Genomic DNA, 15,405 nt, shown 5'->3' on the forward strand with positions numbered 1-15,405 from the left:
TTTTTCTTAAGTAAGTCCCTTTGACATTTCATATAATAATGGCTTGGTGATGATGAATTCTTTTAGCTTTACCTTGTCTGTGAAGCACTTCATCTGCCCTTCCATTCTAAATGATAGCTTTGTTGGATAGAATAATCTTGGTTGTGGGTCTTTTCTTTTCATCACTTTGAATACTGTTTCCCAGTCCCTTCTTGCCTGCAAAGTTTCTTTTGAGAAATCTGCTGTGAGTCTTACAGGCACCCTTTTGTAGGCAGCTCTCTGCTTCTCTCTTGCTGCTTTTAAGATTCTCTCTTTATCTTTCACCTTTGGCATTTTAATTATGATGTGTTTTGAGGTGGTCCCCCCTGAGTTCAGCTCGCCCAGGACTCTCCATGCTTCCTGGACTTGTATGTCTATTTTCTTCGCCAAATTTGGGGAGTTTTTCTTCATTATTTTTTCACTTAAGTTTTCAATTTCTTGCTCTTCCTCTTCTCCTTCTGACATCCCCATGACTCAGATGTTGGCACGTTTAAAGTCGTTCCAGAGCTTCCCAAGCCTCTCCTCATTTTTTTCAATTCTTGTTTCCTCATTCTGTACTGGTCGACTTTTTTCCTTCCTTATGTTCCAAACCATTGATTTGAACTCCAGTTTCCTTCCCTTCACCATTGGTTTTGTGTGGATTTTCCTTCGTTTCACTTAGCATAGCCTTCACTTCTTCTCTTATGTGTTTGCCATACTCAAGCATATCTGTCGAGGCTGTGAGCATCTTTATCACCAGTGTTTGGAATTCTGTGTCTGTTAGGTTGCCTATCTACTCATTTTTTAGGTTGGCTATCTCCTCGTCATTTAGTTCTCTCACTGGAACCTTGATCCAGTCCCTGTTTTGGGCCATACTTCTCTGTCTCCTCATCTTAACAGGCTCCTGTGTTTGTTAACCTCTGTTTTCTAGGTAGAGCTGTCACTCCTGTTACCTTGTAAGGGGCAGAGCCTTAGGGATTTGTCAGTACAGGGTGATCTGTTTATCCAGGTTGTGGCGCTGTATATGGGGGAGGGTTCTGAGAGGGAACTATGCCTCTTGCCCAGCACTGGCTCATTTTCTAGGCACTTCTCCCACTTTTATATGGGACTGGTGCCTCTCTAGCTGTTTCCCTGGCTGACTTTCCTGGAGTGGGTTGGTCTGCGGCTATTCTAGGACCATGGGGGCCCTTTAAACAAGTGGACTCTGCTGAGAAACCTGCAGTTACTGCCTCCGCCCCAGCCTCCACTGGTTTTCACAGTCAGAAGCAATGAGGTTTGATTTTCCCCAGTGCTGAGACCATGAGCTGTGTAGTGTCCTCAGGTGTCCCTCCTGATTTTTTAAAATGTGTGACTGCACTTTCTGCCAGCCTCCCGCTGCCACCGCTGCTGCCACCACCGCTGCTGCCGCCACCACACCATGTCCTCCCCACCCTGGCTCCGCCCCTCCTACCTGTCTGGATGAGTATTTCTATTTATATCTTTGTTTGCTGGACTTCCGTGCAGTTTGATTTTTTGGAACTTCTGGTTGTTTCTAGTTTTGAGGTAGTTGTATTCCTTCTTAGCTGTGGAGGGAGATGCAGCATGTCTGTCTATGCCCCCATCTTGGCTGAAAGTCTGGATTGAATTTTAGACTTTTTTTTTTTTTCAAAAAAGAAGTCCAAATGATGTATACATACAAGAAAGTAGAGGATACAGTAAATAATATTGTAATTGTGTGTGGTGCCATGTAGGTACTTGAATTATTGGGGAAATCACTTAATAATTTATATAATCATCTAACCACTATGCTGTACACCTGAAATGAATATAAAATATTGAATGTCAACTATAATTGAAAAATACAATTTAAAAAAGTTTTTTTATTGTTTATGCTATTACAGTTGTTCCACTTAGTTCCCCTTCTCCCCCCTCCACCCAGCCTGCTTCCCACTTCCATAGTCAATCCCCACACCATTGTCCATGGCCATGTGCCATGTTTCCATGTCTCTAGGTCTATTTTACTCATTAGTTAATTTTGTTCAAAAGCAAAAACAGATAAATTGAACTTCGTATAATTACATAAAAACTTCTGTGCATTAAGGGCGTAAACAGAGTGAAAGGTAATTTATTAAATAAGAGAAAATGGTTGCAAATCATATATCTAATAAGAGAGTAATAACTAAAATATAAAAATAACTCTTATAACTCAACAGTAACAAAACAACCCAATGAAAAAAATGGCCAAGGACTTGAATAAAAAGTTTTCCACAGAGATAAACAGACAAGATATAAGCACATGAAATAATGCTCAACATCACTAATTATTAAGAAATGCAAACCAAAACCACAATAAGATGATACTTCACACCCATTAAAATGGCTAATAAAAAATACAGAAAATATCAAGTGTTGACAAGCATGTGGAGAAATTGGAACACTTGAACATTACATATTGATGAATATGTAAATTGGTGTACCTGCTATAGAAAACAATATGGTTATTCCTCAAAACTTAAAATTACTGTATGATCCAACAATTATAGCTTTGGGTTTATAATAAAAAAAAACTGAAAGCAAGAACTCAAATAGTTATCTGTACACTTATGTTTATAGCAGTATTACTCACAATAGCCAAAAGATGAAAGCAACATGTGTCCATCAATAGATGAATAAATAAATAAAATGTGGCAATACTTGTATAATTGAATATTATTCAGCCTTAAAATGCAAAGAAATGGTGACACACACTGCACAAAGCATGAGTAAACCTGGAATAAATTGACAAATAATATATGATTCCACTTATATAAGTCACTTAGAGTAGTCAAATTTATAGAGGCAGAAAGTATAATGGTGATTAGAAGGGGCTTGTAGATGAGGATTGGGTAGTTGGTGTTTAATGAGTACAGTGTTTTAGTTTTGAAAAATGAAAAAAAAATTCTAGAAATGGATAGTGGTTATGGTTGCATAGCAATGTGAATATACTTAATGACACTGAGCTGTACACTTAAATATTTTTTAAATGGTAACTTTTCTGTTACATATATTTACCTCAATAAAAAGGGGAATTAAAATATATCAGTTACATATTTTGAAAATATTATACTTTTTACAAGTGTCTTGTCAGCTGCTGTTCTTACTCCCACTGTTAGTTATTCCTATGGGCATTATTCTTAAGCTTCCTACTCTCTTCTCTCTCAACTTACTCTCTACAGAACCTGCCTTTTTACTCATTCATAAAGGAACAGTCCCTGCTACTTTCTCATCATCTCATATTTAAATGTGCATCTGTTCATATATTTCACTCAGAAGAAGCAGTTTACCTCCTTCTGACAAATCGTGTGTTCTCTTTTGCAAAATAACAGTTATGCAATCCAGGCATTGTGTATGTGTGCACACATGAGAGAGAGAGAGAGAGAGAGAGAGAGAGAGAGAGAGAGAGAGAGAGAGAGAGAGAGATTTACTTCCCAAATTCCTTTTATACCCTTAACATAGCAGGAGGCAAAGGCACTTGATCTAGAATTTTATATAAAAGAAATAGTCATGGTCAAATAAAAAGCTAAAGGGAAAGACTGATCCTACCAGTCGCAGTAGAATATTGAAATTAGAAAGGAGATGTAGAGAAAGTGGCACCTCTAATTTGGGATTCTGGAAGATTCTGAAAGAAAGCCTCAGAGGTTGCTACTTCATCAGAGTCTCCCTAAGAGCTTCCCTGTGTTGTGAAAGACTTACACAAGTTATTGCTTCCTGTAAGGAGTTGTAAAATATAGCTGAGGGTTCTGAATGAGGAGCTTACACACAAGGGTTAAAGCAGAGATAAAGTAGCCCTAGATCTGATGACCACATGATCCTATTCTTGAGCCCTTGTTGTGTCAGACATTGTTCAGTGCACTGACACATTCCTATCCATTCAGACATTACAAGATTATGCTAAATTATTGTTGTTGTTGTTATTATTATTATTAATTTAATTCCCAGGTCTTATACAACTCAATCTTAAACATCATTCCCCAACAATGGATTCAAAATATATCATGAACAGGAGAACTGTATATAGTCTATTTCAGAAAGTATGATATTGGCACATTGCAGAGGTCGTGCTTTGCTGCATTCATCTAATACTTTAGGCCACTAATGTATTTCAGTAACTTTGATTTCATTTCCCACTTCACTGGATAATTGCAGGAACTTTGGCTCTTATATCAGTTTCAGATGGTAATCATATTCTTCAAGTAGGCTGACTGTTAACTGTTATCTTCTTTCAGACTAGTTTCCCACTGAGAAAATGTTCACTGTCTTTGCAGACTCATCTATGTATTGCCAGGTGCCAGCGCATGCATATCCTTTTGTAATGCTGTAACTGTATCTCTTCCATCTTTGGCAGAGAGTGTACCTCTAAGGTGTCCTTTCTGTTCAGGGTAAACAACAAATGGTTTTAGTAGCACAGATCCCTTTTTTCACTTCGTAGAGTACTATAAACATTCCCTAAATAGCACTCCCAACAGAGATTTTACTTAATATTGATTTCCTGAACAATATAAGGACATTTTCCAGAGCTATTTCTCATTCCCATGTTCATTGTCAAAGACTAGAGCCACGAATTATAAAATCTCTCTCTACATCAAAGAAGGCTCTGCTTCTTCACTCCTAGATGGTTCTAAATTATTACTCTTTGATGGTGCACTCATAGTCTTTTTCTCACTGTTTATGACAAACATGTTAATCTTGTTTCCCAATTTTAGTATGATAATTGGGTTTCATTCCATCCTTTGCCTTTCTTTTAAGATTACCAATAAAGTTTACTCAATTAGCCATTCCTCTTACTCGGATTCAAAATCACTCCAGACAACATCTCTATGGTATTTAACAAACTATGTTCCATTTCCAAATCTGTCCTGCACACATACTTTTTCCTCTTTATTGATCTTTATAATCTTTCTGCAAACAAAGTTGATTGAAATGTTGATGTTTTTATATTTTTACATAACTTCTATTTTGAAATAGCTTGTATGAGATTATCATCCTTAACTAAATTATTACTTTTAAATTGATCCCTATTCTTTGGAATTAGAGTTGTATTTGTGTTTTTTTCCCCCAACAGTATTGTGGAAACCAACAAACTGCTTTTTTCTCAGCCTTTTATGATCCCAAACAACTTTATCTGTACCTCTATTTTCATACTAACCACAGTCAGCTTTGTATTATTTTCATATATAAGCATCTAGGTAAGGGAGTTCCCTATATCTCTGTGATTTGCTAGAGGGTACAGACCACATCTTACTCCTGTCTCAATACATAGCACAGGTTGTGAATACAAAAAGTAATGGATAAAGCAATATGTGATTTACATAGAGTGATGAAAATTGACAATGAACATATAGAAGTATATGTTTCTTAAAATAACCATTATTTCCTTCTCCCTCTCTGTTGCTTTCTGCTAACATATTTAAACAAATTCCATTACTTGCTTTGTCCCATGTTTGTTTTGGTGGTATGTGTCAGCACAAGAGGTGAAGATGGTCGCAGCGGAGGGAGTTTGTGAACCAGTATGTGGCTATCTCATGTGTTTTATTATGATTGTGGTTAATAATCATTGTAACAACAAATCCTTTTGTAGCTCTTTGCAATCCTGCTCATTAGATGCCAATTTTATGCTGGGATATTTAGATATTATATTACTAATATTAATAACAGATATAAGGAAGCTATTATGCTAATAAAAATATAAACAATATTTATGGATATATAGTAGTCCATCGCTATATCATGGTTCACTTATCACAGCCTCACTGTATCGCAGGATTTTAAAAAAATATTATATTTAATTATTTATCATGGATTTTTCACTATATCATGGGATCTTGCCATACTGTATACATATGTTGTTAAAGTTATGTAGGTTTAAGAGTAGAATAAATGTAAGGTTCCTACTTTGCAGGGGGGTCTGGAATGTAATACCCACGATAAATGAAGGAATACTGTACCAGGAATTATGATGAGTGCTTTATACATATTTTCTCACTGAACTCCAACAACCCTGAAAAATTAGTATTACAACCATATCAATTTTACACATAAGTAAACTGATATTTAGCTAAGTTATGTAACTTGCCCAATATCACACAGCTGATAAAAATATACCAGAACAAATACAAAAGAATAATGAGCAAAGACATTGTAGAATTAAAGTTTAATGAGTTAAATGGAGAACTAAATCACCAAATCAAAATGATTTATCAGAGAATAAGAAAATAAAGAAACTATATTAAAATATAAACTAAACATTAAAAAATTTTAAATTTCATATACATAAAAAGCATTCTAAAAGGATCCAGCACCCTCACTCCTAAATCAGATTACTTTAAAAGAATAAAAGTCAGGCTGGTCTCAGAGCTAATTATTGAATATCAGAAGACAATGCAACCACCTAACATTTAACAGTGGTAAATATGTACTAGACACTGTGCTACACAATAACATTGCCTGTCTCTTTTTAAAAGAGATTTTATTTATTTTTAGAGAGAGGGTAAGGGAAGGAGAAAGAGATGGAGAGAAACATCCATTTGCAAGAGAAACATCAATCAGTTGCCTCTCACAGGCCTCAACTAGGAACCTGGCCCACGACCCAGGCATATGCCCTGACTGGGAATAAAACGGCAACCTTTTGGTTCACTGGTCAACACTCAATCCACAGAGCCACAGCAGCAGGTGCCTGTCTCTTATGATCTTCACTACAACTTTGTGAAGTTGGTATTGTTTTTATCTTCATCTGAGGTTGAAAATATTTAAGGCACAATGTTAATTAATTTTAAAATTTCTCTTAGCATGTAAAGTGCAGAATCAAAACTTCTACCTATCTGTTTGAATCCAAAACCTGTCTTCTTACCACTTCAATGCTCTATCTAACATACTTATACATGTCTGTTCTCAAGTGCTTAAAGCTGTCTTACGCTAGTTCTTGATAGTTTGATCCAATGCGTGGAATGTCATCATATCAGATATAGATGTTTGCTTTAACACATATTCTTCTACTTCACCCTATTCCTCACATCCAAAATGATCTTAGGTTTAGACTTTAAATTTATTCTTGATGTTTCTTATTTCATAAGTAGTATGGCCTGAATGTTTATGTCAGCCCCTAATTCACAGCTTAAAACCTAAAGCCTAAGGTAATGAATTTAGGAGTGGGTCCTTTCGAAGGTGAGTAGGTCATGAGGGCTTGACCTCAAAAAAATTTACAGGCATGTCTCACTTATTATACTTCTCAGCTATTTCATCTTTTTACAAATTGGAATATTGTGGCAACCCTGTGTGGAGTGTCTATTGGTGCCATTTTTCCAAAAGCACTTGCTCACTTTGTGAGCAATTATCACATTTTGGTAATTCTTGCAATATTTCAAGCCTTTTCATTATTATTATATTTGTTGTGGTGATTTGTGGTCAATGGTCTTTGATGTTACTATTGTAATTGTTTTTGGGCACCACAAACCACACCCATATAAGATGGCAAACTAATTGATAAAGGTTTGAATATGTTCTGACTGCTTCATGGACTTGCTGTCCCCATTTCCCTCCTGTCCTTGGACCCCATTCCATTCTCTGAGATATAAAAATATTGAAAATAAGTCATTTCATAACACTACATTGTCCTCTGAGTGCCCAAGTGAAAGAAAGAGCCACACATGTCTCACTTTACCTCAAGAGCTAAAAAAGTTTAAGCTTAGTGAGAAAAGCATATTGAAAGCTGAGAGGCTTGAAACTAGGTCTCTTGTGATAAACAATTAGCCAAGTTGTGAATGCAAAATTTAAGTTTGTGAAGGAAATTAAAGGTGCTATTCCAGTGAAAGCACAGATGATAAGAAAATAAAGGAGCCTTATTGCTAATATGAAGAAAAGTATAGAGATGTGGAGAGAAAATCAAACTAGCCATAATATTCCCTTAAACCAAAGCCTAATCCAGATCAAGGGCCTAACTCTCTTCAATTCAGTGAAGGCTGATAGAGGTAAGGAAGCTGAAGAAGAAAAGATGGAAGTTATCAGAGGTTGGTTCATGAGATTTGAAGAAAAAGTCGTGTCCATAAAATGAAAGTCAACGGTGAAGCACCAATTGCTATGTAAATGCTGCAGCAAGTTATTCAGAAGATCTAATTGGGAAAATTAATGAAGGTGGCTACATTAGACAACAATTTTCAATGTAGACAAAACAGGCTTCTATTTGGAAAAGATGCCAACAAGTACTTACATAAATAGAGAGGAGAAGTCAGTGCCTGGCTTCAAAGATTTAAAGAACAGGCTGAATCTCTTAATTGGTGGCCAGTGCAGCTGTTGACTTTAGGTTGAAGCCAATGCTCATTTACCATTCCAAAAATTCTAGGGCCATTAAGAATGATGCTAAATCTACTCTGCCTGTGCTCTATACATGGAACAACAGAGCCTGGATGACACATTTGTTTACAACATAGTTTACTGCATATTTTAAGCTAACTGTTAAGACCTACTGCTTAGGGAAAAAGATTCCTTTCAAAATATTACAGCTTACTGACAATATACTTTGTAACCCAAGAGCTCTGACGGGGATGTACAATGAGATTAATGTTGTTTTATGTCAGGTAACACATCATCCATTCTGTAGCCCAAAGGAGCAAGAAGTAATTTCAACTTTCAAGTTTTATTATGTAAAAATACATTTTGTAAGACTATATCTGCAATGGTAGTGATTCCTCTGATGGATCTAGGCAAAGTAATTAAAAAAAAACTTCTGGATAGGATTCACCATTTTATTTTATTTATTTATTTTTAAAGTATATTTTATTGATTATATTGTTACAATAGTTCCAATTTTCCCCTTTACTCCCCTCCATCCAGCACTCCCCTCCCCCAGCAATCCCCCCCCAAGTCCCTGCCCATAGTTCGTACATATAAGCTCTCCCACTTCACCCTTTCATATATTCTTCTTCTTCTTCTTTTTTAATAAGTAATTGATTAATTAATAATTTTAACAATAAAAAATAACAATCCCTCCCTCTCAGATATTAAGACCCTTTATAATCTTATAAAGGACAATGGGATCTCAAGCTCCTCTAGCTGCTTCAAGCTGGACATGGTCATCGTCCTACCTACCCTTGGGTCCAGACATTCCTAATAATAGTGGGGGTGTGGAGGGGAGGGTGGCCTTCCCACATGGGGAAGAAACGTGCAGACTCCAGGTCAGTTGGCTGTCCCCGGACAACAGAGTGCTTGCTTTAATAGGCTGGCATTCTTTGTTGTATTTTTCTTATTCTTCACCAACCCAACCACTTAGTTCAGCCAAACCGTTGAGTCTCAGGAGGCAGTGCTGCAGACAGGATTAAGTGAGGCCTATACGTACAGACAATCACTCAGATAATGAGATCATAAGCTTATGCCCTTTGAAAAAACAGAAAACATCTTAATTTATGTAACATAACCCACATACAAGTCTCTAAATCTGTAGGACTGTCTTATCGGAAAGACATCCAGTTGCAAGGCATTTGAAATTCTTATTGCCTGTAACTTAAATATCTTTGATGATACCACAGAGTTTAACTTTCAAGTGAAAACATATTTTAAAAGAAAAGAGACTTTAAAGACGGTTAGCTGCACTAATTTATAGTCTATCACTGATCATTGTGATTTTCCTTGAATAATGATTTTTCTCCCTAAGATTACCCTCCTTGTCATTAAAGGGACTACATTAAGTCCATTTTTAATTTATCCTGTTCATTTGCATAAACACAACAAGAGCAGCAAATGATCACTTATGATCTTTAGTTCTTCTTTGCTGAAACTTACCCACGGAACATTTAGGGTGACCTTCAGTTTGCCCTTCGGGGTTACAGAAGCTGAGCCACATACCTGGCATTCAGCCTTGTCTGTACACACCTGTCTTTTCCAAGTTCTTCTAGTTTTCCATTGTGCCTTAAGGTCCCTTGTAGCCATCTTTCAGGAAAACAACTGTCGTTCCTTCCCTGGAAAGATTGCTATGGATCGCACAACGAACCATGGTACCAGGTCTTTTATCTCGTGGGTGTTTATTACCTTCAAAAGTCATTCCCAGTTCCTCATGGCTTTTTGGTAACAACCAGAGCCCAAACATGTCTCCTTTAAGTATGACATTCTGGTCAACATCTTGGTCAAAAAACAAAAAACAAAAAACCTCTATTAACAAGTGGTCTTATTAGTTTTACGCAAATAAACTTAGGTCATTACTTACTTCTTTAGAATGCCAAATTCTGGAAGGATCACTTAGAAAGAAAACTATACGGTGTGAAGGAAAATTCTTGTTCTTCTAATATTTACTGAACTGGCATTTCTATTCTTCATATTTTCATTTTCCCCCACTAAGAATTTTTTGTTTGTTTTTCCATCACAGTTGTCTCACTTTTTTTCCCCATTCTTGCTTCCCTGCACACTGTCTCCTCCTTCTCCCACATTCAGTCTCCACTCAGTTATCCATGTCCTTGGGTCATTTATAAATGTTCTTTGACTAGACCCTTCCCCTTCTTACTCCCTTCTCTCCCTCCCCCCTTCTCCCTTGTTACTGTTAGTCTACTTCTTGTTTACATACCTCTGGTTCAGTTTCGTTCATTTGTTTGTGTTCATTAGTTTCCTGTAATAGGTGACAGCATAAGGTATTTTTCTTTTGTTGCCTGGCTTATTTCACTAAGCATAATTCTCTCTAGTTCTATCCATGTTGTTGCAAATGGTAGAAGTTCCTTCTTTCTTTCTGCTACATAGTACTCCATTGTGTAAATGTACCACAGTTTTTTGATTCACTCATCTACAGATGGGCATTTAGGTTGTTTCCAGCACTTGGCTATTGTAAATAGTGCTATTATGAACATTGGAGTGCATAGGTTAGTTTGGATTGGTTCTTCAGGATTTTTTGATGTAATCCTAGCAGTAGAATTGCTGGTTCAAAAGGCAGTTCCATTTTTAGTTTTCTGAGGAAATTCCAAACTGTTTTCCAGAGTGGCTTCACCAGTCTTCATTCCCACCAGCAATGCAACAGGGTTCCCATTTCTTCGATCCTCTCCAGCACAAATTGTTTGTGAATTTGTTGATGATGGCCATTCTGACTGGTGTGAGGTGGTATCTCATTGTGGTTTTTATTTGCATCTCTCTGATGGCTAGTGATGTTGAGCATTTTTTCATATGTCTATGGACCCTCTGTATGTCCTCTTTGAAGAGGTGTTTGTTCAGGTCCTTTGCCCATTTTTTAATTGGGTTGTCTAACTTCTTGGTGTTGAATCGTATGAGTTCTTTATATATTTTGGAGATCAATCCCTTGTCTGAAATTTCATTGGCAAATATACTTTCCCATATGGTTGGTTCCCTTTCATCTTGCTGATGTTTTCTTTAACTGAGCAGAAACTTTTTAGTTTGATGTAGTCCCATTTGTTTATTCTTACCTTTATTTCCCTTACCTTAGGAGATATATCAGTGAAAATGTTGCTACGTGGGATATCTGAAATTTTCCTGCCTATTTTTTCCTCTAGGACTTTCATGGCATCACGGCTTACATTTAAGTCTTTGATCCATTTTGAGTTTATTCTGGTGTATGGTGTAAGTTGATGGTCTAGTTTTATTTTTTTGCATGTCCCTGTCCAGTTCTCCCAACACCATTTGTTGAAGAGGTTCTTTTCACTCCATTTGATGTTCCTTCCCCCTTGTCAAATATTAGTTGACCATAGAGACCTGGGTTTATTGCTGGGCTCTCTATTCTGTTTCACTGATCCATATGTTTGTTCTTATGCTAGTACCAGACTGTTTTGATTACCATGGCCTTGCAGTATAGTTTGATATCAGGTATTGTGATTCCTCCTACTGTGTTCTTCTTCCTCAAGATTGCTGTGGCTATTCGGGCTTTTATTTATTTATTTATTTATTGGTTCCATATAAATTTTTGAAGTATTTGTTCTAGGTCCGTGAAGAATGGCATTGATATTTTAATAGGGATTGCATTGAATCTATAAATTGCTTTGTGTAGTATGGACATTTTAATGATGTTGATTCTTTCTATTCATGAGCATGGTATATGCTTCCATTTATTTGTATCTTATTTAATTTTTTTTTATTTTTATTTATTTATTTTTTTATTTAATTTTTTTCTTCAGTGTTATGTAGTTTTCTGAGTACAGGTATTTTACTTCCTTGGTTAAGTTTATTCCTAGGTACTTTATTTTTCTTGTTGCTATGGTAAATGAGATTTTTCTTTCAGTTTCTGTCTCTGAGATTTTATTGTTGGTGTACAGAAATGGCTTCGATTTCTGAATATTGACTTTGTACCCTGCTATTTTGCCGAATTCAGTTATTAGGTTGAGTAGTTTTTTTGCGGAGTCTATAGGGTTTTCTATGTACACTATTATGTCAGCTGCAAATGATGAGAGTTTTACTTCATCTTTTCAAATTTAGATGCCTTTTTTTCTCTTTTTTGTCTGGTTGCTGTGGCTAGGACTTCCAAGGTTATGTTGAATAGGAGTGGAGAGAGTGGACATCCTTGTCTTGTTCCTGACCTCAGGGGGAATGCTCTCAGTTTTTGCCCATTGAGTATGATGTTGGCTTCAGGTTTCTCGTTATGGCCTTTATTATGTTGAGGTATGCTCCCTCTATTTCCATTTTCTTGAGAGTTTTTATCATAAATCGGTGTTGTACTTTATCAAATGCTTTTTCTGCATCTATTGATATGATCATGTGGTTTTATTCTTTCATTTTCTTTATGTGGTGTATTACATTTATTGATTTGCGAATATTAAACCATCCTTGCATCCCTGGGATGAATCCCACTTGATCGTGGTGTATGATCTTTCTAATGTGTTGCTGAATCCGGTTTGCCAATATTTTGTTGAGGGTTTTAGCATCTATGTTCATCAGCGATATTGGCTGCTGGTTTTCTTTCTTTGTTGAGTCTTGACCTGGTTTTGGGATTAGAGTAATACTGGCTTCATAGAACGAGTTTGGGAGTCTTCCTCTTCTTGTATCTTTTGGAGTAGTCTGAGGAGGATAAGAGTTAATTCTTTCCAAAGTGTTTTGTAGAATTCACCTGTGAAGCCATCCGGTCCAGGGCTTTTGTGTGCCGGGAGTTTTTTGATTACTGCTTCAATTTCACTAGTTGTTATTTGTCTATTCAGGCCTTCTGCTTCTTCTTGATTTAGTTTGGGAAGACTATAAGTTTCTAGGAATTTATCCATTTCCTCTAGGTTGTCAAACTTCTTGCCATATAGTTGTCCGTAATAATATCTTACAAGTCTTTGTATTTCTGTGGTATCGGTTGTGATTTCTCCTCTTTCGTTTCTGATTTTTTTTACTTGGGCCCTCTCTCTTCTTTTCTTGATGAATCTGGTTAAAGGCTTGCCAATTTTGTTTCTCTTTTCAAAGAACCAGTTCCTACTTATTTTGATCTTTTGAATTGTTAGTTTAGTCTCTAAGTCATTTAATTGTGCTCTGATCTTGATGATTTCCCTCCTTCTACTTGATCTGGGCTTTGCTTGTTGTTCTTCCTCTAGTTCTTGTAGCTGTAGGGTTAAATTTTTTATTAGAGATTCTTCTACCTTTTTTAGGTACGCCTGTATTGCTATGAACTTTCCTCTCAGGACCGCTTTAGCTGTATCCCATAGGTTTTGGGTTGTTGTGTGTTCATTGTCATTAGTTTCCAGAAAGTTTTTGATTTTTCTTTGATGTCATTGTTAACCCATTTATTATTTAATAGCATGTTATTCATTCTCCATGAATTTGAATGTTTTTGATTTTTTTCCTTGAGGTTGATTTCCAATTTTAAGCCATTGTGATCTGAGAAGATGCTTGATATAATTTCAATTTTCTTGACTTTGTTGAGGCTTGTTTTGTGTCCTACCATGCGGTCTATCTTAGAAAATGTTCCATGTGCACTTGAGAAGAATGTATATTTTGCTTCTTTGGGGTGAAAAGTTCTATAAATATCGACTAACTCCATTTGATCTAGAATGTTGTTCAGTGCTTTAATATCTTTGGTGTTTCTTTGCCGTGAAAATCTGTCCATTGTTGACAATGGGGTGTTAAAGTGCCCTACTATGAGTGTGTTGCTGTCTATATCTTCCATGTGTTCTTTCAAAATTTTCCTTACATATTTGGGTGCTTCTAAGTTGGGTGCATATATATTTATAAGGGTTATATCTTCTTGATGGACTTTTCCCTTAAGTATTATGAAATGTCCTTCTTTGTCTTTTTTTATGGCTGTTGCTTTGAAATCTGTTTTGTCTGATATAAGTATTGCTACCCCAGCTTTTTATTCATGTCTATTTGCTTGAAATACTTTTTTCCATCCCTTCACTTTCAGTCTGTGTAGTTCTTTTGTTTTGAGGTATATCTCTTGTAGACAGCATATATGTGGGTCATTCTTTCTAATCCATTCAGCTACCCTATCTCTTTTGATTGGAATGTTTAGTGTATTTACATTTAAGGTTATTACAGATAAGTACTTATTCATTGTCATTTTCTCCCTTCGTACTCGTGTTCCCCTCTCTCTCTCTCTGTTTCTTTATCTTCTTAAAGCAGACCCTTTAACATCTCTTGCAATGCTGGTTTGGTGGAGATGTATTCTTTTAGCCTTCTTTTGTCTTAGAAACTCCTTATTTCACCTTCTATTTTGAATGAGAGCCTTGCTGGGTAGAGTATTCTTGGTTGTAGGCCTTTGTTTTTCATTGCTTGGAATATTTTTTGCCATTCCCTTCTGGCTTGTAGTGTTTCTGCTGAGAAATCTGATGATAACCTTATTGGAGCTCCCTTGTATGTTATTAGTTGTTTCTCTCTTGCTGCTTTTAGGATTCTCTCTTTGTCTTTGAATGTTGCCATTTTAATTATGATGTGTCTCGAAGTGGGCCTGTTGGGGTTCATCTTCATTGGGACCCTCTATGCTTCCTGGACTTGTGTGACTCTTTCTCTCATCATGTTAGGGAAGTTTTCTGTCATTAGTTTTTCAAAGAGGTTTTCTATCCCTTGTTCTTCTCCTTCTCATTCTGGAATTCCTATGATATGGATATTATTACATTTCATGTTGTCCTGAAGCTGTCTTAGAACCTCTTCAGTCTTGTTCAGTCTTTTTTCATTTTGTTGCACTATCTGGGGTTTTTAGTCTACATTGTCCTCCAGCTCGCTGATCCGATCTTCTGCTTCTTCTAGCCTGCTTTTAATTCCTTCTACTGTGTTCTTCAATTCAGAGATTGTATTCTTCATTTCCTCGTGTCTCTTATTGATAGTTTCTTTGTCCTTTTTCATGCTGGTGTAATTCTCAGTAAGTTCCTTGTAGTTTTCGCTGTGCTCATTCAGCTTCTTTATAATCCATGTTTTGAATTTCATATCTGACAGTTTGCTCCCCTCTATTTCATTTAGCACTCTTTCTTGGGATTCTACCTTTTTTTTCAATGGGGGTTGTTT

Source organism: Furipterus horrens, unplaced genomic scaffold (assembly GCF_987537825.1).
Source record: "Furipterus horrens unplaced genomic scaffold, mFurHor1.1.pri manual_scaffold_17, whole genome shotgun sequence".
Lineage (NCBI taxonomy): Eukaryota > Metazoa > Chordata > Mammalia > Chiroptera > Furipteridae > Furipterus > Furipterus horrens.